The 23,369-nt window shown below is 43.4% G+C and overlaps 1 protein-coding gene across 5 annotated transcripts in view; it reads left to right on the top strand.

The window, feature by feature from the left end:
• Window positions 1-23,369, top strand: part of RAD51B (RAD51 paralog B) — a 603,012-nt gene that overhangs the window by 373,912 nt on the left and 205,731 nt on the right. The gene's annotated exons all lie outside the window — the stretch shown is intronic.

The raw sequence follows: 23,369 nt of genomic DNA, 5'->3' as shown, positions 1-23,369 counted from the left end.
GGCCGTGGCTACTGGCCATACATTAATAAAACAATGGAGCTGAAAACTGGTGGGCCATCATCTTTAATCCTTGCTTGCACCTGGCAGGCAAGTAAAAACACACATTGGGCTCCAAAACCCACTCATTCAGTGCTCACAAAGCTACTGACGTATCCGAGTTTCCTAGAATCAAAAGTTTCTAGCTCACCAGACTTATTCATCTCTGTTCCCCATCTCTTTCCTTCTCCCTGCACAAACTCTGCACAAACTGGCTTCTCACTCAGCATTCCACTATCTTGACTGGTTCTCCTGGTCTCCTCCACGTGGCCTTTCTCTGCTCTCTCCTCTAATGCTAATCTCAGGAACCAAGAGAGGAAGCTCCCGGTCTGCCCCACTTTGTAGTGCAGAAATCAAAACCTTTAATCCAATATACAAAATAAGGAAGTCTCTAATACAAAGTCACTTATCTGAGGCATGATGGGATTGCACCACCCCACATCAGAAAGGGTGGGAAAGGCTTAGTCCTAAAACCAAGCCCCAGGCTACAAGGATCCTGCCTGCGCACAGCCCACTCCCAACACACATTAATATCTCCTGGGCAACGGGCTTCCACGTGGGCAGTGCCATCTTTAACAAAGGGAGCATAATATATAATGTTTTATCTCCCCAACAGCATATCACTGGGCTTTATAAAGACTCACTAGGTACTGCGTAATCAATCGGGAGGTGATTTGGAAGGAGCTGGGGAACAGTTCAGTATGTCCTTCTCTGTTGCCTTAATTTTTTCACTTCCGGAATAATTCTCTTTAATTGCTTGTTTTCTTCCCTGTCTTTCCCCTTTCACCTGCCCCCTTTTCACTTAGGACCTCTCTCTTTCATTTCTCTCTCATTTTCTTCCTCCTTCACTCTGCTCCTCCTCCCTTCTTTTTTCCTTTTGTTCCTCTCTCTGGACTCTATGAAAACATTACTATCTTAAAGAGTTTACATTTCAACTATTTTTAAAAAATGTTTTCCCTCTATTGACTCTAAGAATTAACTCAAGGACAGAGATAAACAAGGGTTGATAGGAAGAGTTTATAATATCAACAAGAAGTTGAAAGCAGATTTGCCAAAGATAAGCATAAAGTAATGACCGGGAGATAATTAAGAATTGACCTTAAAGGGCACCTACCTGGTGTGTTTTTCTGGCCTCAGGAAAGAGCTTGTGTACCTTGGTTCTGGCCCCATTGTTCCAAGCCCTGCTTTCATATCTGACTTACCCAACTTCTTTTATAAGTTGTTTGCCTCATAAGATAATAATTTACTCTAATTTTTGAAGTACCCACAGGAAGGGACCTGTTTGGGAAGAATGAGACAATTAGACTGTATTATTGAGTTGCAGTCATTTTTTTGGGATTAATTCAAAAGTATATATATATACATATACAGTATATATATGGGCAGAAGTTATCACACAATTCGTTCACCTAACGTGGAATGTTTCTGATGCCTGGAATACATTAGGATTTAGTTTCTGAGATGCTGGTGCTGGGGTCTCACCTACCTGCCAAAATGTAGCAGTGATTCATCTTAGTCATTGGTCATGGATGCCTATTGATACAATCTGTACAGCTATAGAATTTTCCCCTCTTTTTCTTAAAGTAAGTTCTATGTCTGGGATAATGCCATTTTTCTACACTAAAAACATTAGCTCGTCTTACAGCTAACATAAGCTGAAAATTAGAGGTGCCTAGGGGAGGGAAATGAGGCAGATGGATTGTTTACATGAGTGCTATAGTTTCACTTTCTATGCACCAGTCACCTTGGAAGAATTAATGCCCTGTAAGTTTGCCAATCAGATTGCTTCAGTCATCTCTAAACATTCCATTTGGTTTATTAGAATAATAAATACTGTGCAAAGAAAGTTCATCTGGATCCAGGACATTATACTGTGGTCAACCAAAGAAATATGTGCTGCACCTTACCTCTGACTAGATTTGGTCAGGTGACATGCTGAGTTTGATAAGTGGAGACAGATTTACCCTATTTGGCATTGAACTTGAGGACCAGTCACTTGAGTTAGAGCCCTTCTAACTGGAGTTATAGCATCTTTATTACCTGTCCTGGCCAATGTTGGTGGCCATTTCCCTGGGCATTTCTGACACTTGGTGTCTGCTAAGTGCTCTCTGTGGAAAGGTAGATTAGGTATCTGAAGTCATGCTCAGAAAAGACTTATTGAAAAGTTCATTTGAATGTTTCATCTGATCTGATGACTGTGACTCTGAATTAATTTCAGTTCAGATAGTGTCAGCTTTTGACATCTGCCTTTCAGGTTCTTCCATGATAGGACCCTTCTCTGCTTATCCAGGCTCGTTGCAGCTGCTCCCCAGCAATACCTCTGCTTCTGTCAGGGAACTTGCCCTGTGAGTGAGTCACTGTGCTCAATCACTATACCTCGGTATTTTCCCTTAAGCGGTTTCCTTATCTGTAATGTCCCTTTTTCTGAGGTCTCCAAAACCTGGGTCAAATCCCACCCCCTCTGGGAGCTTTGCCTATTGTCTGAATCCTCCACCAGTCTATCTCACTGCTAAACTTCTTTAGCTCTGACATTCAGTACAGAAAGATAAACTGTTGGAGTAGGAAACAATGGAAGAGTCCAATAAATACCAATAGCATCAACATAAAATCTGGTTTTATTCATATAAGGTATATTAAAGAGATCATAAATAATCAATATTTATAAGAACAAACTTTATATTATGATATTTTATTGCTGAGCTATAGGTCCTAGAAAAAAGTAATAAAATTTGGAGTTTATAAAACATTACAAGTGATCGATCCACTAATCACATTAATTGCAACATTATTTAGAAAGGGAAAAAAATGCCTTCAATATCTAACAATAGAAGAATGACTACACTATAAACATGCATACCTAGTACACTGTACTTATATAAATTGATAACAATTTAAATTAAATGATGACTCTGAAGACTGCATTGATAAAGATTTTTATAATAATAAGCAATAAAACAGAATATAAAATTGTAAAAATGTGTTTATATAGATCAAGATAATAAGAGGACATGAATCAATAAAAACAGTTGATTTGTTAAAATAGTGGGATCGGTAGTTCTTTTTTTTGTGTATTTTTCTGAAGCTGGAAACGGGGAGAGACAGTCAGACAGACTCCCGCATGCGCCCGACCGGGATCCACCCGGCACGCCCACCAGGGGGCGAAGCTCTGCCCACCAGGGGGTGATGCTCTGCCCCTCCGGGGCGTCGCTCTGCTGCGACCAGAGCCACTCTAGCGCCTGGGGCAGAGGCCAAGGAGCCATCCCCAGCTCCCGAGCTATCTTTGCTCCAATGGAGCCTTGGCTGCGGGAGGGGAAGAGAGAGACAGAGAGGAAGGAGGGGGGGGGGCGGAGAAGCAAATGGGCGCTTCTCCTATGTGCCCTGGCCGGGAATCGAACCCGGGTCCCCCGCACGCCAGGCCGACGCTCTACCGCTGAGCCAACCGGCCTGGGCCGGATTGGTAGTTCTTTTAGTTCAAAGAGTCCCATCATAAAGTTACTATAAAATCCTAAACCTTATTATACAGGTATCATCGGATTTTAGGTGGTGTTTTCTCTGATGTATGCTGGCGTGCTAACTCAACTACAAGCACTGTAAAGGTGGAGTTCATTGTGCCTTTTATTTCTGCCATACCCTGTACTTTTAAAATGGTGAAGAATCATGACGTAGAAAATGCTTTTGATTAATGGATCAATTTATTAATTATGAGGAAGGTAAGAACATTCAAACTCCAGGATGGAACCGATATTTTTTTAATAACTTAGTCTGTGTAGACATGATGCTGAGTGTTAATGTAATAGTTTCTTTCATTCAAATATTACTAAAACCCTAAGAGAAAGTTATTACTACTCACCTTTCGACGATGAGGTACCTGAGGTTCAGAAACATGAGTTGTGTGAGAGGATGTGGTTAGTAAGATTTGAGATCAGTTGTTGATTTGAATTTCTTCCTTTTTTTTTTTTCCCCCTATTCAGAAACATATCTCTTTAGCCAGCTATCCATTCTTGTGGCCCTGGAAAATTTCCATGAGATTTGTATCTTAAAACTTAAAGGCTGTAAGTTCTCTGACTAATAAAATAGCATGTGTGTTTATGTTTGTGTGTTACTAATAGTGATTTCTATAGTTCTTTAGACATACAATTTTTTTTTTCTGAAGTTGGAAATGGGGAGGCAGTCAGACAGACTCCTGCATGCGCCCGACTGGGATCCACCAGGCATGCCCACCAGGGGGCAATGCTCCACCCATCTGGGGTGCCGCTCTGTTGCAACCAGAGCCATTCTAGCGCCTGAGGCAGAGGCCATATAACCATCCTCAGTGCCCGGGCCAACTTTGCTCCAATGGAGCCTTGGCTGCAGGAGGGGAAGAGAGAGACAGAGAGGAAGGAGAGGGGGACGGGTGGAGAAGCAGATGGGCACTTCTCCTGTGTGCCCTGGCCGGGAATCAAACCCAGGACTCCTGCACGCCAGGCCGACACTCTACCACTGAGCCAACTGGCCAGGGCCGACATACAATTACTTTATTAACTATGTCATCTCAGGGATAGAGATCACAATGTAGACCACAATTTCAGGGTGTGTGTGTGTGTGTGTGTGTGTGTGTGTGTGAAGCCTTTCCCACAGGTTGCCTGTTGTTTCAGGGCAGTTTGTGACCATCCTATGAGACAGCCAGCGGGAGAACATTATTCTCCCTCCCTCACACATGGGTAGTGGTTGATTTCGACTACCGTGGCTGTGAGAAATAAAGACCCCCTATAGCTAGCTCAGTTGAAAATCAGTTTACTATAAGATGGGGAGGCTCTCCTGGAAGCCCAGCAACAAGAGCATGATAGTATGCTGTTGGGCAGATAAAATATATTATGCTCACTTTGTTAAAGATGGCACTGCCCACGTGGAAGCTGTCGCCCAGGTGATATTACTGTGTACTGGGGGCGGGCTATGGGCAGGCAAGATCCTTGTAGCCTGGGGCTTGGTTTTAGGACTAAGCCTTTCCCACCCTTTTTGATGTGGGTGGTGCAATCCCGTCATGCCTCAGATAAGTGACTTTGTATTAGAGACTTCCCTATTTTGTATATTGGATTAAGGGTTTGGATTTCTGCACTATAAAGTGGGGCAGACTGGGAGCTTGCTCTCTTGGTTCCTGAGATTAGCATTAGGGAGGAGAGCAGAGAAAGACCACGTGGAGGAGGCCAGGAGAAGCAGCCAAGATGGCAGAGTGCTGAAGGAAAAGCCAATTTGTGCAGAGTTTGTGCAGGGAGAAGGAAGGAGATGGGGAACAGAGGTGAATAAGTCTGGTGAGCTAGAAACCTTTGATTCTAGGAAACTCGGATACGTCAGTAGCTTTGTGAGCACTGAATGAGTGGGTTTTGGAGCCCAGTGTGTGTTTTTACTTGCCTGCCGAGTGCAAGCTAGGATTAAAGATGATGGCCCACCAGTTTTTGGCTCCGTTATTTCATTACAATCTGTCTGAATGCAATATGAACCTGCATGTGAATGGCCACGATGGCAGCTACTGACCTCACATATGCGCTTCATGGAGCAGGGCTCCCAAGCAGGAATTGGGGAGCCTCTTCCGTTGATGTGTCTCCGCCACATCTGAGCAGCTTCTCCTGGGCCCCCCATCCACTGGAAAATCCTCCTCTTACCCTTTGCCCTTGACTCGGTTGCTTAACTGGCCTAGTCAACTTTGACTGGGAATAGGCCATTCTGTCTGAGAAACGACCACTTAGGCCCCTGGCAGGAGAAGCTCTAGAATTTTACCCAGAAAGGCAGAGAAGCAGCAACATAGTCAGGGAGAGGGGAGGAAGAATGCCACTTTGTGTTGCATTTGCAGAAAATTTCACAGAAAATGGTATTTGTCTAGATCAAAGAGTATGAGGAGGAGGAAAGGGCTGTGCCTTGTACCAACACTGGTAGAGGGGCTGTAACAGGTGGCCTCCCTGAGAAGGAGGCACGGTTGTGGCAGGGCGAGGTGTCTAGCACAGGGATGTGAACCAGAATGTTGTTATTTATTCAGGTACTTTGGACTTGCTTTCAATTAATTACTGACACCTAGACCCATATTTAGACACAGAGTTCACTCAGAGGTAAGAGTTAGAGTCCAGTTAGAGATGGGAAAATACACAAAACCTAAACTGGAGGAAATCAGACTTGTGTAATGTCACTTTGTGAACTGTAGTCATTGGTCAGCTTCCTGACCTCTGCCTGGCTCCTGACTCCCTTTCCACATTGTCTTTATCATCATTTTTGTTGACCTTATTACCCATGTCGGTCATCTATCTCGCATTCTGGCTCCTGAAGATGATTCCTCTCCCTCAAGAATCTTCTCTTCCATCTTACTTCAACAACTGATGATCTTACCTTATGCCTGATGTTACCAATTTCACCATCTCCTCCTATAAAGCCATGACCTCAAGTATCCTTTTCTCTGACCATCACCTCCTCTACTTATAGCTTATTTATTCTATTATCCCCACTCTGACAACACTTTAACCACATCAAGACCCCCAAACCAGTGATTATATCATTTTTTAAAGGAAGAGAGAGAGAGAGACAGATGCAGAAACAAAAAGGAAGGGAGAGAGATGAGGAGCATCATCTTATAGTTGCAGCACTTGAGTTGTTCATTGATTGCTTCTCATATGTGCCTTGATGGGGGGAGGGGGGGGGGACGGACTCCAGCCGAGCCAGCGACCCCTTGCTCAAGTCAGCAACGTTGGACTTCAAGCCAGTGATCTTTGGGCTCAAGTCAGTGACAGTGGGGTCATGTTTATGATCCCACAGTCAAAAGCCAGCGACCTCGGTGTTTTGAACCTGGGTCCTCAGTGTCCCTGTGCACCGCCACCTGGTCAAGTAATGATTATACCACTTTTTAATTATTTCAAGGTCCTCAGTTCCTTACCCAAAACTGAGTCTATGATCCATTGCAAATCATTACTTTGTATGTACCTTCAACTTCAACTTCTTTCCTTTCCTTTCTTTTCATCATACTCACTTAGGAAGACTTCTATACAAATTGAACCGAACCCACCTCTTTGTCAACTCTGCCTTCACTGAAGATAAACACATCCTGTCAGAATTTATATTCACAATCTTTATTTGAACATCTTCAGTCCTGTCGAGCAGTCCTGATACTCCCTCTTTGAGATAACCATTTTACATGTTCTCTTTTCTCTAACTTCTAATAGTTCCTCTCTACTCCTCCTCGATGACATTTTTTTTCTAATTTCCCAGGGAAAATGGACGCAATCAGAAGGGATTGTTTCTCACCCTCACTACAAAGATCGGAAACTGTCTTCCTAGCTGAGATCCACTTTCTACCTGTGCGATGGATCCTGCTCGCTCTCACCTACTCAAATACCTCACACTTCATACCTCACACTTCTTACCTCACACTTCTTACCTTAGTTGTTTCCCCCTCTCCACTTCCTATCAGCTTAAATATGTGCTGGAGTGACTCGTGTTTAAAATCCACCCTGGACTTCATACTTCTCTTCTAGCGACCCTTTGTTTCACTTAACTCAGAAGTTTTACCTCAACCATCATCCATTCTCTTCTCAATCCTATCTGATTGGGCTTTTGCTCCTCCTGTCTCACTAACACCACCCTTGTCAAGGTTACCAATGACCTGCACCCCATGGGTTCCAGTGGCCAGTTCTCAGTTTTCATCTTATGTGCATTCTCAATAGCTCTTTACACAGTTGATCGTTTTCTTCACTTGGCTTAGCTTCAGAGACATCGGTTTCCGTTTTTTGGTTTTTTGTTTTTTAAAGGCTGGTCCTCTCTGTCTCCTCTGTCTCCTTCTCTTCCAAGCTCAGTGTATCCCAGGGCTTGTGCCTTAACTCTTTTACCTTTGTACCTTTGCGTATACCATGTCTCATGACTTTAAATATCAGCTAAATACGTCAATAATTTCAACTCTAATCTCTCTCCGTGTTCTAGACTCATATGTCCAAATGCCTCTTAACACTGCCACTTGAATGACTAATAGGTGTCTCAAACTTAATGTATTCAAAACAGAGCTCTTGATTTTCTCCAAAGCTGCTGCTTCCCTAATCTGCATGATCTCAGTTAGTGGCACACCGTTTGCCCAGTTGCTGAGAACCAAGAGCCCCAGAACCATTTTTTATTCCATTTTTTCCTCATTCTCACATTGAGTCCATCAACAACTCTTTCAGCTCTGCTTTCAGAATAGGCCTGAACCCCATCCTCCTCTCGCCCCTTCCACCTCTACCATGCTAACCAAGTCCACATCACTCGTGGTCTAAGCAATTGTAATGGTCTGGCGTCGCCGTTTCTACTGTAGCCCTCTGAAATCTCCTCAGAGGGCCAGGATAGTCTTTCTGAAACATGTAGCATGTCCTATCACTCCTCTGTTCAGAAACCCCGCAGTTGCTCCTCATCTCTCTCAGAGTATAACCCCAAGCCCTCATTGTGGCCTCCGAGGTCTTGCATGGTATCCCGTCTTCCTAATCACTTTCCTCTTGAGGACAGCTGCACTTGCCCGCCGTCCGTCCTCCAGACGGCACACCGATGTGAGCTCCACTGGGGCAGGGACTCTGTTTGGGCCGCTGCTATAATCTCGACACCTGAAGCAGAGCCCGTCACATATAAGGTGCTCTAGAAATACTTATAAGCGAATGTTGTATGAAATGACTTGAATTACATCAGAGTCTCTTTTCAACAACAGAAAGAGGAACACCGAACAAGTGTCCTCTTCAGCTGTCATCAATGAATACAAGTCATTTGTTCAAAGTATGGGATCTTTCCTTTACTTCTCTTTTATATCCACCACTCCTAGAAATTAATGATTGCAGTGCCCTTCTAAAATTATTGATTTTCTCAAGGAAATCTAAGTGTTTCTTTTAGATGTCTGGGGATGAATTTTTAAAAGTTGAAAGTCACTTCTAGATGAAGCAAAGATTTCAGGAAGTTCTGGAGGGCGTTGCCACCAACATGCTGGTCTTTTCTCACTTAACCTTTACCCCATTACTTTCTTGCTATTTTGAAAAAAAAAACCCAAAAAACAAAAAAAAAAAGGCTGAGCAAAATGTAAAGAAAAGGAGGATGATTTAAAAACCTTCAGAGCACAAATAGAGTGCTTTAAAGGCCTTTGCTAAGGTCATCACATATGATTTAACAAGAAGGCTTGCCCTTTTTTAGGGCCTAAAGATCAACTGGGCAAAGTTAAGTATGCAGTGCCAGTTGTAAGCTGCCAGCATGGTTATAAATGACCATAGTTTCATATGATTCCCAGCGTGACGGATGGCAGGCCATGGTGAGCACAGGTCCTGGGGGGGGGGGGGAGATGTATGCACTCAGCACCACTGATGGATTTATACTCAATTCAGATCTTTTCAGAGAAGCTGGGGACACATTTTATGAAATAAATTCTCTTAGTTACCCTAGGAAATTTTGGAAAGCAGTCAGTGATTACATTTACTGTTGTCTTTTTTATTTTTAGTTAGAGATTTCCAGTGGATCGTTGTACCAGAAATTTCTGAATAAACAGATGCTAGAGCTCAGAAGTGGTGTCATTTATTTCTGTGCCATCTGGAAAAGAAGTGCCTTCTGGGATCCACCGCTTTCCTGAGTTACATCCTCTTAAAATTTTGTTTTTAATTTGCAAGCTTAAGTGGTTTTCACTTAAAAAAAAAAATAAAAAGCTGGATTTGGAAAACTCATTTGATGTGTGGTTTTCTGTCTCACAGAGATGGGTTATGTGATATCTTGATCAAGGAAATGGTTGTGGGCAAATGAAAGGAGGTTTGGATACTGAATCTCACGATTCGGGTCCCAGCCCTGATGCGTGTCCACACCAATACCTTTATCACGTCACTCTGAGCCTTGATTTCCTCGTGTGTAAAAATAAGGTAAAAATCGTGTATCTACCTTGCATCATTACTATAGGAATGAAGTGACCCATGTAGAAGTAACCGGGATGATGCCTTACTCATTAGAAGGTACTTTGGGAAATATTTGTTGACCTATTCATCATGATTTATTACCATTGTACCACTCTATTCTTGATTCTCTAGTTAACTATTCTTTGTTTTTTATAGATCAGAGGATAGAGACACATGAATTTGTTACTATTGGTTTCCTCAGCCTTCTGTATATTTTCTTAAGTGGATTGTTGGTTACAGTAATAAGTGATTCTTGAAGAAGCACTCTTTGGTACTTCCTGTCAGCCCTGTATGTGTATGTGTCCGTCTTATGCCTCCTACCGTTCAGTCGTTGGTGCTGAGCCCACCGACTCTTTCTCATTCCAGTGCCCTCTGTAGCACTTTGTGCAGTGTCTGGTCCACAGTGTGCTTAGTGAAGTTCTGCTGAATTGAATTCTAGCAGGTACCGTACCAGGAAGTAGGTGTATTCCTAGGACAAGAAAGAAAGTATCACATGCCTAAAGGGTATGCCATAACCTTGCTTGCTTCCCCGTAAGACCCTAGATTAGAACGCCATGTTCTTATTGAGTCTGGCTTTTGTTCATGGCATAAGAACTTGGTTCTGTTGGAGATCTCAGACGGGGATAAACCTAACCTAGGTGATGGTTCTGCATCTCTGATCTTTCTCTCCTCTTCTTAGTAGTCAGAGAAGGAAAATGGTTTATAGAGAAACCTCAGACTAATCAGTTCTATGACAATTTTTGACTGTCTATAATTAGGCTCTTAAAGCTTTATTTTTTTTTTCTCTTGTCCTTTTCCTAGTGCTTTAAGGCAGCAATTTTCAACTGGTGTGCTGCAAGAATTTGTAGAACATGTAATACCTCTTTAGTCAGGGGCACTGACCTCTTTTCCCTTAGATTGTCAAAAACAAACAAAAAACAAAACAGCCAACATAATAACCATGCAGTGGGAATGAATCAAAACTACACCGTGTGTGTGTGTGTGTGTGTGTGTGTGTGTGTGAGAGAGAGAGAGAGAGAGAGAGAGAGAGAGAGAGAGAGAGAGATTCGCCAAAAATATATTGTTTGGTATGCTACGTAATTTTAGTTTGTGTGCTCCGTGAGATAAAAAGAAAAGAAGGTTGAAAATTGCTGCTTTGAGGTATCAGGCAGCAGTTAGGCATGGCGCCTTGACCATGATACTGTGGTACAAGCAGGAGGGCTAAGCTTACGTGGCCATAACTTTATAGTTATTTTGCTCATTTGTTCTCTCATGAGATATTTATTGGACACCTACTGTGCACCAGGCATATACTAGGCATTGAGAACAGAGTGGTGAACAAGACAGAGATCCTGTCCTCAAGGAGCTTACATTCCAATGGAGGTATTCAGACAATTAGTAAAATAACAAACATACCAGGTATTTCCAAATAGTGATTAGTGTGACAAGGGGCATAAAACCAGGGTAGGGATAATGGCAAGATGGGGGTGAATGGAGAAATTGGCTGCTATAAAATGAATGGTTAGAGAAGGCCTCTCTGAGGAAATAACTTGAGCTAAGACCCAAATGATGGGAAGGGTCCAGTCATGGGGAGAACAGTGGAAAATATATTCAAGATAGAAGGAAACATCTGGTGCAAAGGCCCTGGGGTAGGAGTAAGTATGGAGTATTTCAGAGCAAAAAGGCAACCAGCATGACTGAGACATTGTTTGTGTGTATATGGGAAGAGAGGAAGATAGTGGGGATGGTGGCAGGAGATTAGCTTCTCTTCTCACATTCATAAGAATATTCAACAACCAACAAACAATTATGGTGGTATATTTAAAGATATACTCAGAGAATGAGTTCTTAAAAAACAGTACGTACATTCACAGAATTATTAATCTCCCAATAATTTTAAGGGCCTAATGTAGCTTTTGCTTTAGCCCAGGCATCAGCTAGAATGTACCTTTCTTATTTATTGCACAGGATTTTTTAGAATTAATTTTCCGGTAAGGCTGGTACACCTTTCAGAGCCCTTGGGCCAGTCTGTCAGGAAGGACCCCATAGCTCCTCAAGGCGGTGACTGGGGGTGTTGCTGTTTAAGGAAGCATCTTTCACAGCCTAGAGTAGAAGTTCTTGCCTGCATTTTTGACCGGCTTTCTCTCTCAGAAATCTTTTGTTCCTGCAACAAGGCAAAAACAGGAAAAGAGATCTGTGTTAAGAATGCTTTCCCTTTTCCTTTTGTGGTGTGTATCTTAAGACGGTCTCAGAGGTTCCCGGAGCTGTTTGCCTTTTCATGTAAATGGAGGCCTTAAGCCTATTTAGAAGTGAGCTAGCGAAAAGCCTGTGGGTGTCGGGTGAGAGATCCGGAGAGCTCAGCGTCCCGCTTAATGTATTCAAGTTCAGCTGTGCACCCTCTTTCTTGTAGGTAATTAAAAATACTGCAGAATTGTATTTTGCACTTGTAACTTTGGTTATGCGCTATACGACTTACTATATACACATATTACTGTGCAGTGTTGTAACTATATATTTTACGCTGGGAGGTTTAAGGGATTTTCCAGGGTAATTTTGACTATGTAAATGTGGCCTTACATGCCGACGTTAGACACAATCCCCATGTAAAACACAGCCCTCTGTATCAGATATTTTTAAAATCCCTGCTTCTCCCAAAATAAAAGAACGAGTATAACTGGGGCTCATGTTCACAGATCACCCCCAAACCTGTAACAAGCATAGGGTTGGTATTGGGCTTTGTGAGTAGAAAAGGGACGAGGCTGAAGGAACTTGTGAGAATCAAACAGAAAAGAGAGAGGAGCCAGGGAGTCTGAGGCAGGAGACGCTGGGTTGGGGGTTCCAAGGTCAGGCTGGGGAGGGGGCTGAGGGATAGTTAGTTCCTGGATGAGACTGTCCTCCCCGCCCCAACGAGTGCAGAGCTCAGACTAGTCGAGGGGGCTGACCCCCTGCCAGATGACACTGCTTCATCCCCTAGGATGCCTTCACTTTGTAACAGTGCCACTCGTGTCCTGTTCCGTGTGAATGTCGCTGCTGTGCGTATATTTGTGAAGTTGTATACTGAGCAGGAGAAAAGAGCAACAGCGCAGGTCAGAAGGGACAGGGAGGCGTGAGGATTTAGAGGCCAAGGTTTTAGGAGCAAGTTCTGCGTGTCTAGTTCCGAAGCTGGGGCAGTATTAGATGGGGACCTGAGACACTGGGTGGTGAAGGGCGTGGAAGGTCAGAATTGTCTGAACCCTGCAGCTGGCATCCCAAACTACCCACACCACTCCTGACCCCCGCCCACCTTCTCCTCCACCCCCAGGGCAGAGCCTGTTTAATCAGATGCAGAAAACAGTTGGATCTGGTAGTGAGGAAAGATAAACTACCTATCCCAATATACCGTTCAAACTTTTTGCTAAGTGCAATAGAAATATATATTCATGGACCACTGCTGTGGAGATTTCACCTGCCCCCTCATCCACCTCCTTAAGGTGGATAGAATTCTGAACTGTGTTCGCCTGGGTTGGAATCCTCTCCGGGACTCTTAGTGAGCCATTCGTTTTTGAACGAATCTCTGAGCCTCCGTTTCTTCATCTGTATGGTGGAGAGGGCACTTACCTGGCTGGTGCCTTGGGAGCACTCACCGGGCTGGTGCCTTGGGAGCACTCACCGGGCTGGTGCCTTGGGAGCACTCACCGGGCTGGTGCCTTGGGAGCGTGGAGGTAACCAGACACCTGTGAGCACTTTCCGCAACCTTTGCAGATTGCCTATGAAACAAAGCGTCCTAGCAGGAGAGATTGGACACAACAAATTCTAATGCCTAATACAACATTTTAGCCGAGACTCTTTCTTGCAAGGGATAAAATCCCAGACCTAACCAGTTTGCACAAAAAGTGAAATTTCTTGTTTCATCCAAACCAGGGCAGGTCTAAGGAGTGAAAGGCAGCCAAGGATGCTCATAGACACAGAGAATGGATGGGATGGCGTGAGGGCTCACGGCGTAGACAGTCCCAGTGATGTTAATGACATATTTCCAACCCAAATTTAAATATGGTTTTTGAACTTCAATTTTATTTTATAATAATATTCATTAAGAATACTTAATTCTAACCTGACATTTTAGATGTATTTAATATCATTACCTATACAGGAAAAATTAGCACATTTCGCAATGCTTTTTTACCCTGACACTAGTTCTTATTTGAACACATAAAACTTCACTTTAAGCAAAAAAAGAATATGTCGGGCTTTCATTTCGGAAACCTGAGTCAAAGCTGCACGGTCTCCTGGCGGAGGAAAGTTGTAAGACCTACGTTCTTTCTTTCGTAATGGGCCTAGCCCTTCCCCCTCATCTGACATTTTCTTGTGGAAAAACATCTGGTTTAAATGAGCCCTAATAGCAGCCTTGATCATCAGAAACCAGAATGCAAAAAATCATAAACATTGTATAGTAGGTAGAAGGGGTACCAAAATGTAATGTGCAAAGAAAAGTCAGCGGCACATTTATTTAATATGTAGATTTCACCTTCTGGGTGCTTGTCATAGGGCTGCCTGATGTTTCTTCTGGGAAAGCCCAGGCTCTCAGAACACAGGGGTGGGTGGTTGTTCCACTCTGCCAAACCCTGCAGATGGCCCTGCAGACACACCCTGAGACCATGTGCTTCCTTGCCACTACATCTGGATTCACTGAAAACAAAGGCTAGAGCTCTAGGAATATGGGCATGTTGCTAGGATAGAGGTGAGGGTGTCTTTATGCAGCACTATGCCCCCTGAATTAATAGGACTATTTTAACTAGCTATCTTCTCCTGGTAATCAAGGTTAGGGATCTCATATTGGTTAATATGTCTAACCCATTAACACCACCCTAAAGGAAATCTGAATGCCTAAAAAGTTCTTAGTTTTCTAGGATTTTTTTTTTTAAGTGAGAGAGAGAGGAACAGAGACAGGCAGGAAGGGAGAGAGATGAGAAGCTTCAACTACTCACTTTAGTTGTTTATTGATTGCTTCTCATACATTTCTTGACCAGGGAACTCCAGCTGAGCCAATGACTTCTTGCTCAAGCCAGTGAGCTTGAGCTCAGCTTGCAACCCCATGCTCAGGCCAGAGGCCTCAGGCTTTTGAACCTGGATCCTCAGCATCCCAGGTTGATGCTCTATCCACTGCGCCAGGACCAGTCAGGCAGCTTTCCAGGAATTCTGGGCCTGGGGATGACTTACAAGGCAGGGATGGACTCTATCAGACGTTTATAAGCTTGTTGATAGAATTTACCAGAGTAGAAAAGAAGAGAAAGTTTTCTGAGTACCTAGTGTTTTGGATGGCCAGGGGTTTATGAGAAAATTTTGAATGAACCTGTAAGAGATACTATGGCGTATCAGGGACTATATACAACTTTGTGGGGAAGGCCAGGCATGCAGGAGGCATCTCCTAGGGCAGCGATTTTCAACTGGTGTGTCACAAGCATTTTTAAAATGAGCAATTTTTTTACTATTTAGTCAGGCATACTGACCTCTTTTCTCTTAGTTTGTCAAGTAAAATATGACAGCAGCTAACAAAACAGTAGCAATCCATTGGAAATGCCCTGTCTCGAACCATAAACATATAGGCCATATAATAATAGAGTTGCATCTTATCGGTCATGTTGTATAATAAAGCTGAGTCTGATTGGTTAATTCTTGGTACCAGAAATCCTTATCTACAAGTATAGGAACATGATTAAAAAAAAAAAAGTCACTTTGGAGCAAAAAGGATAGGTAATTACTATTATTTTTTTTGTAAATCAATAAAAAGTATACCTATTTTTTGTCTAATTGGCAAAAAAAAATATTTTTTTTTTGGTGTGCCACAGAATCTTAGTAGTTTATGCGTGCCATAAGACGAAAAAGGTTGAAAATCGCTGTCATAGAGTATTTACCTTTTTAAAGACTAGGAAACAGAGGAAAGGGAGAGTAGATACTAATTGGTTATTGCAACCTTTGTGGAGCCGTGAGACAGTTATCAAGGGCAGGAGGTTGAGTGGGATTAGTCCAATCAGAGAAGAGGATTGTTGAGGGGTGGGAGTTGCAGATCAGAAGCTTTCAGGACCCAAAGAAAGTAGGTGGCATGAAGTGAGAGAGGGGGTTAGCATTGTGTTTTAACCCCTTTTACTTGTCCTGTTTCTTGTCTGGGTAGTGCCTATCTCACATTGAAGGTTTGTTATGGAGGCTGCACGGGGCACTATCGAGTCTGAAGGCCTTTACCTCAGAACCAAATCTCTACCGTAGCATCTACTCCTTACCACAGGGCCTGGCGTGAAATAAATGGGATGGTAATCTAGGTCAAGTGGATTTGATGGCATACTGGACAAGTGGCCAGAGTCTTAGGAGGAGTGGGACAGTTTTCGATTCCAGCTTCCTATTCTGTATCCAGTTCACTTAGCTGATAGGCCTTCCTGTTACCCGAATGTCTGGAGCAAGTAGACCCTTATGAACCAGAGACCTCTGATAACTTTTATCAGTGGTTAAAACAGAAGTCTTAAATGGCGTTTGGAGGTGGCTCATAATGGTAGAGTTACTGTGTCTTTGGGACAGTGATTTGGCCTCAGTCAAATTTGATCTCTTAAATTTTATCACTCAGTTATGGCTAATAAATCTCAAGTAATTATCAGGTCCCATAGTTTTCAGCATTCATTTCCTTGGGCTCGCTCTGTGTCAGGTACTGTGCCATAGCACAGAGGTGAATGCAGCACGGTCCTTGTTGTTAAGGCGGCTCCTGACAAATGGGACAGACTGGTAAGAAAATAACTACACAGTATAACAGTAAATGCTAGTCTGTTGGTATGAATCAGTAGCACAGAGGAAGAAAGCAGTTTATTCCAGAAGATCAGTGAAGAATTCAGAGAAGGGAGTAGGGTAGCTAGTGTTTTGAGGGATGAATATTATGCTTAGCAAAGTATGAGTGATAAATAGAGCGATGTTGGAAATATACAGTTAATAGAATGTGGTGCTGGCCCTGGCTGGTTGGCTCAGTGGTAAAGTGTTGGCCTAGCGTGTGGAAGTCCCAAGATCGATTTCCAGTCAGGGCACACAGGAGAAGTGACCATCTGCTTCTTCACCCCTCCTCCTTCTATTTCTCTCTCTCTCTTCCCCTCCTGCAGCCATCTCTCGATTGGCTCGAGCGAGTTGGCCTCGGTTGCTGGGGATGGCTCCATGGCCTCTTCCTCCTCAGGCATTAAAAAATGGCTCCATTTGTAACGGAGCAATGGCCCCAGATGGGCAGAGCTTCGCCCCCTAGTGGGCTTGCCAGGTGAATCCTGGTCACGGCACATGAGAGAGTCTCTCTGCCTCCCCTCCTCTCACTAAAAAAGAAAAAAAAATGCAGTCCTAGCAGGTTGAATAGGGCATTTGTACTGGAGTAGATGGAGGAGCCCATCCTGTTTGTTCTGTATTTCTCTTCCTATACATGAGAAAGTCCTCGTCTAGCAGAGTGATCAATATTTACACAAAATAGGCTTCGATTCTGCCTTCTCTGTAAGGACATGGCCTTTTGATCTAAGTGCCAGTATTAGGGGCAATATGGTATAAATGGGTAGAGGGCAGGCTATGGGACCAAGTTATCGCTCTACCCCTTAAGAAGTGAGTGTCTCTGACAAATTACATCTACTGTATTTCTGGTGACTTTGATATCTCTATGAAATAGGATGAATAGTGGGACCAACCTCACAGGGCTGTTGCCTCAAGTGCACCAATAAGTGTGAAAGTGCTTTGTAAAGTTCTGTGAAAATATGTAAATGTTACTTTATCAAAAACATTAGCAAATCTTTCATTTATGTAAAATCCTGTATTATGCAGAGCTACAGACACAGGGCCCATCTTCTAGGGAAACAGAATCAGAATTCTGGGCCAGCTCCAAAACAGGAACCCAAAGCCATGAGTGCTAAGTGCGCTCACCTTGAAGAGTAGGCTGGTGTGTGTCCCTGGACACCGGGCCCCAGGGAACTGACTGGCATGCTCTTCAACTGGGTGAAAGGCAGTATGGGAAGGGGAAAGAGTATTGTGCTCTCAGGGAAGACCTCGCCCTTTTTGCCTTTTAGAAATTTTCACTCTTTTGACTTCGAGCTCTCAATGTGGGTGATGCAGATAGGTCAGATCCCCCGAGTAGCCCTAACAATAAGAAAACTGTGAGAGCCACACATATTATAAATGTACCTCAATTTAGGCAACCAAGGTAGGCAAATACATATGACATTCTATGAGAAAAAATTCCCCCGTGCAAACCTGGAAACATAATTTAATGTCATAGCACTGAACATCAAAGAAGTGATGACACAGAGAACATGTTTATCCCTGGAAGATTTGATTTTTTTTTTTTTACAGGGACAGAGAGAAAGTCAGAGAGAGGGATAGATAGGGACAGACAGACAGGAACGGAGAGAGATGAGAAGCATCAATCATCAGTTTTTCGTTGCGACTCCTTAGTTGTTCATTGATTGCTTTCTCATATGTGCCTTGACCGTGGGCCTTCAGCATACCAAGTAACCCCTTACTCGAGCCAGCAACCTTGGGTCCAAGCTGGTGAGCTTTTTTTTTGTTTTTGGCTCAAGCCAGATGAGCCCGCGCTCAAGCTGGCAACCTCGGGATCTCGAACCTGGGTCCTTCCGCATCCCAGTCCAACGCTCTATTCACTGTGCCACCACCTGGTCAGGCTATCTCTGAAAGATTTGAATGAAATAATTTGTTTATGGAAAGCAAAGTTGGGAAATTACATTAACATCAAAATTTTTAAAACTTAATTTACATATAATAAAGTGTAGACTTTGATGGATTTTGTTAAATGTGTCCACTTACTAACCACATTTGCATCAAACCCAAAAGTTCCCTCATGCTTCCTTACTATCAACACCGCCTCACCTGGCCTCTGGCAAGCACTGATTTGCTTTCTGATGCAATAGTTTTGCTAAAGTTTCATTTTAATTTGTATTTTGGTGGTTAACAGAAATGATGATAGTTGTACATCATTGAAATTTAAGATTAGGATCCTACTTCCTTTACAAAGTGTAATTCCAGTAGCTTCTCTGAGCCTTAGTTTTTATCATATTAATGAGGATAATAACATTTCTATTCACCTAGAAAGTTGCTATAAAAAAAAAAAAAAAAGACAAAGCCTGATCAGTGGTGGTGCAGCAGGTAGAGTATATGCTGAGGTCTCTGGTTCTAAACCGTTAAGTCACTAGCTGGAATGCGGGCTCATCAGTTTGAGCTCAGAGTCACTGGCTTGAGATCGATCATCGACCCAATCCCAAAGGTTGCCAGCTTGAGCCCAAAGTTCACTAGCTTGAGCCTGGGGTTGCTGAGTCGGCTTGAGCCTGAGGTCCGATCTCTTTTCAAGGCACATATGAAAAGCAATCAATGCACAACTAAAATGAAGCAACTACGAGTGGATGCTTCTCTCTCTCTCTTAAAAACAATAACAAAAGATAATAGATGAAAAATTTAGGATTTAGGATTTGATGGATTATTTAGCAAATATTAGTATTAATAAAAAGTATGGCACTTCTAGATAGAACCATTTCATAGAGAAATTGCCATGCCTGACCACCTAGAGTGCTGACACAGACTTCCAAAGGGGAGCACTCCTGTAAAGCCAGTAGCCAGGGCCACCATCACAGCTGCCTGGCCCATGCAGGTCCGCATTGGATTTGAACAGATGGTAATGAAACAATGGAGCCAGGAACTGGTGAGCCATCATCTTTAATCCTAGCTTGCATCTGGCAGGCAAGTAAAAACACACACTGGGCTCCAAAACCCACTCATTCAGTGCTCACAAAGCTACTGACTTATCTGAGTTTCCTAGAATCAAAGGTTTCTAGCTCACCAGACTTATTCACCTCTGTTCCCCATCTCCTTCCTTCTCCCTGCACAAACTCTGCACAAACTGGCTTTTCCTTCAGCACTCTGCCATCTTGGCTGCTTCTCCTGGCCTCCTCCACGTGGCCTTTCTCTGTTCTCCTTTTCTGCTCTCTTCTCTAATGCTAATCTCAGGAACCAAGAGAGCAAGCTCCAGGTCTGCCCCACTTTATAGGGCAGAAATCAAAACCTTTAATCCAATATACAAAATAGGGAAGTCTCTAATACAAAGTCACTTATCTGAGGCATGACGGGATTGCACCACCCATATCAAAAAGGGTGGGAAAGGCTTAGTTCTAAAACCAAACCCTAGGCTACAAGAATCTTGCCTGCCCACAGCCCACCCCCAACACACATTAATATCATCTGGACGACGGGCTTCCACGTGGGCAGTGCCATCTTTAACAAAGTGGCATAATATATTTTACCTGCCCAACACCTCCCCATGGTTGCGGATGAAGTTCTCTTTGAAATAGTTGGCTCATAGGCCCAGAATTCAGTCCCATGTCTTTCTAGATGACAGCACAGGATTATAATCTGTTCAACTGAAATGTCTGAGTTAACATCAGATTCATATATATCACTCACTTTAGGTATGAATAGAATATAAAAGTGTTCAGAGTGGCTCCTGTCTTCCTAATGCTTCATTATCTTAAATTAAACAGTTTATTTCATGCCCAAGCTCCCCACTGCCCCGATTCTGAGGTGGGTCAAAGTTGCCATTTATTTTTTAGTGTCAGCTGATTGATTTATTTACCCCTTTTGTTATTGAGATGAAAATCACATCGTATAAAACGAACCATTTTGAAGTGTAAGATTCAGTGGCATTTAGTATATAAACGCTGTGAAAGTTCCCATTTTACACAGATAACGCTGAACTTTCGGACATCCAGTAACGTGTCGGAGTCTTCCACATCGTTTTATCAGCTGCTGTTATAAATTGCCCCACAAGTGAAATTGTTGAGCAGAGCATGGAGACTAACATACAGAATCAACCCTCTGATTGAGTTCTGACATTCTTCAGGCAGCAGAGAGAATTGACGTTCCTGCCAGCCGGAGAAACCAGACCAATTGTGTCTTCCCTCTAACTGCAGGCTCTGTGTAGGCACACCTGCCGTATTCAGGTCTTGCTTGTTTTTCTTGGATGAGCTGTTAGAAGGCTTATGTGTGTGTGCTGCACATCACGCTGCCATTTGCCCTGTGTTTGTACATGTATCATGTGTAGACTGTGCGTTTTCAAAAAAGACAAATGCTCACCAGCTGGTCACTCTCACTTCCTCCTGTGTACATTTTGTAGCTTCCCCATAGGGAAGTGAAACTGGTGGTGGGTTTGGAAGAGATTGAAATTTGCTGAAGCAGATTCAGCTGAGTGGCTGTTTATGGGTAACCTTTGTCTTCTTGGGGGTAAGAGCAGGAGTTACAGGATCCTGGCAGAATGTCTCATCACATCTCATTACAGCCATGGGCTTTGTGGGTTCTTTACCCGAGAACGGGATGCACCAGCAATCCAAAGGCCTGGGTTTGAGCTCTACCTCTAAATGTGTCCGTGTATGTGAAGGTAGTTTTGTGTACCACTGTGGACATTTTCCCTCTTCTCTTCTGTCTCCCCTCTGAGACTTTCAAATCCTCAAAGGCACACTGCATCTGCAATTTACACAATGTTACTTTTTCATCTTTCTCTGTTTCCACACTGCATTTGTTAGGAGATAAAAGTACTTGCCCACCAACAGAGAAGGGACCACATCCCATCTTGGATGACCTGGAATTCTATTTGAAGGAGTTTTCAGCTAGAAATATTCTGTTTCAAGTGCTACTGCTGCTGTACGGATTCAACTGGATGATTTTGTTAGCCATTGTCACCCCAATAAATACAATAAAAAAGAAAGAATAAGACACTCAGTTAAAAAAAAAAAAGATTCAGCAGAAGCAGTGTGATCAGCACCACCCAGGTGTCATCCTTTGTCCGCCTTGAGAAGATGGGGCTGTGAGAACACCCCCCCCACCCCCCCACCCCCCCACCCCCCGCTCCAGTCAGAGTCTTCGCGGGGCTTCTAGTGTGCTGTGTTTTAGAGACCCTGGGTTTCGGTCTCTCCATGTTTCCCAAGTCTTAGCAGCCTGGAGAAGAGCTTTATTGGATATATTCCCCCTCCTTCCCTACTTTTCTCCCTCCCTCTCTTTCTCTCTCTTCTCAATCTCTCTCTCTCTCTCTCTCTCTCTCTTTCTCCCTCCCTCCCTTTTTATTCTTTCACCAAGAGGTACTAAACTCTCATGAATATTTTAAGTGGGTTTCACAGAACACAAAATCTGTACCTTCATAAAGGGTGTTAACACGTTGGAGTTTTAATTCCCCAGAATCGGCACATTTAAAAATAGAAACTAGACTGTGTGAGTCTCCTACTTCAAAGCTGCCTGCGGCCCCCACCTCCCTGAACACCAAACCCAGAGCCTTTGTGCTGGCCACCAGGACGCTGCCTGGTGTGACCTTGCTCATCATGGCCTTGACCCCTCTTCTCTCTCACTGGTCTCCAGCCTCACTGCTATTGAGTTCTCAGGGCACCCGTAGCTTTCTCCTGCCTCAGGAACTTCCTGCTTGTCTCTTCTGCGTGGGACTCTGCCTTGAGCTCTGTGCCACCCCAGAGTTGTCCTCAGATCTCAGCCCAGATGTCCTCTCTCAAGCCTTCTCTGACCGTATCATCAGGGGCCCCGCACATGGTATTTTATTTCCTTACGTCACACATCATAACTGAAATTGTCTGGCTCATCTCCTGGTTTCCTTGAATGTCTCTGGGCTCTGATTATTGGGTGTCCTCCTGCCGCAGGGAAGACAGAGGTTTTATTTATTAGTCCTGGCTCTGTGGCCGTTCTGGAGCTTAGAACCATGCCCTTCCCCCGGCCAGCGCTCAATAAACGTGTGAGAGGTAGAATCTGGTTATTTACCCCTCTCGTGGCTTTCCTTCTCTATCTCTCTCTGTTTCTCTCTCGTGTATTGTGCAGAAACTTTATCATGAAAAGCCATGTGCTCTAATGTTGGAGCACAGGCCTTGGGCCGGGGTCTGGAAGTCTCTGTCATTTGATCTGAAACTTCTGGTCAGGCGCAGCTGCCGACTGCAGAGAGCTATTGGAGAGCCGCTCTTTTCCCATTGGTCAACAAGTAAATCAAAACTAGAATTCCAAGTAATCTGCAGTATTTTACTAACATTACCTCTGGTGTTAGCTTTTCAACCTTAGCCTCCATTACCAAACCTCTTTCTCAGTTTGCTTACTTTGTGAGATGCCCTGCGATCCAGCCCGATATATATATATATATATATATATATAGATATATATAGATATATATAGATATATAGATATATAGATATATAGATATATAGATATATAGATATATTAATCCATCCTCAGATACGGCCAAAGAAATGTGCTTGTGGACTAGGAGGGGAACACTGCCAACCAGGGACCCCTCAGAGAGGGGGCCAGGTACCAAAATTCAGTGCTGAGCTCTAACTCTTCCCTATTAGAAAGTTCAGACTAGAAAGAAGGATACATTCTCGGGATTTTCCTAATAAAGGAATTCTTTTCTTTTTTTATTTGGATTAA

The sequence above is a fragment of the Saccopteryx leptura genome, chromosome 6 (genome assembly GCF_036850995.1).
Source record: "Saccopteryx leptura isolate mSacLep1 chromosome 6, mSacLep1_pri_phased_curated, whole genome shotgun sequence".
Lineage (NCBI taxonomy): Eukaryota > Metazoa > Chordata > Mammalia > Chiroptera > Emballonuridae > Saccopteryx > Saccopteryx leptura.
Note: the sequence above shows the minus strand (reverse complement) of the source record. Positions and strands in the feature narration are given on the sequence as shown.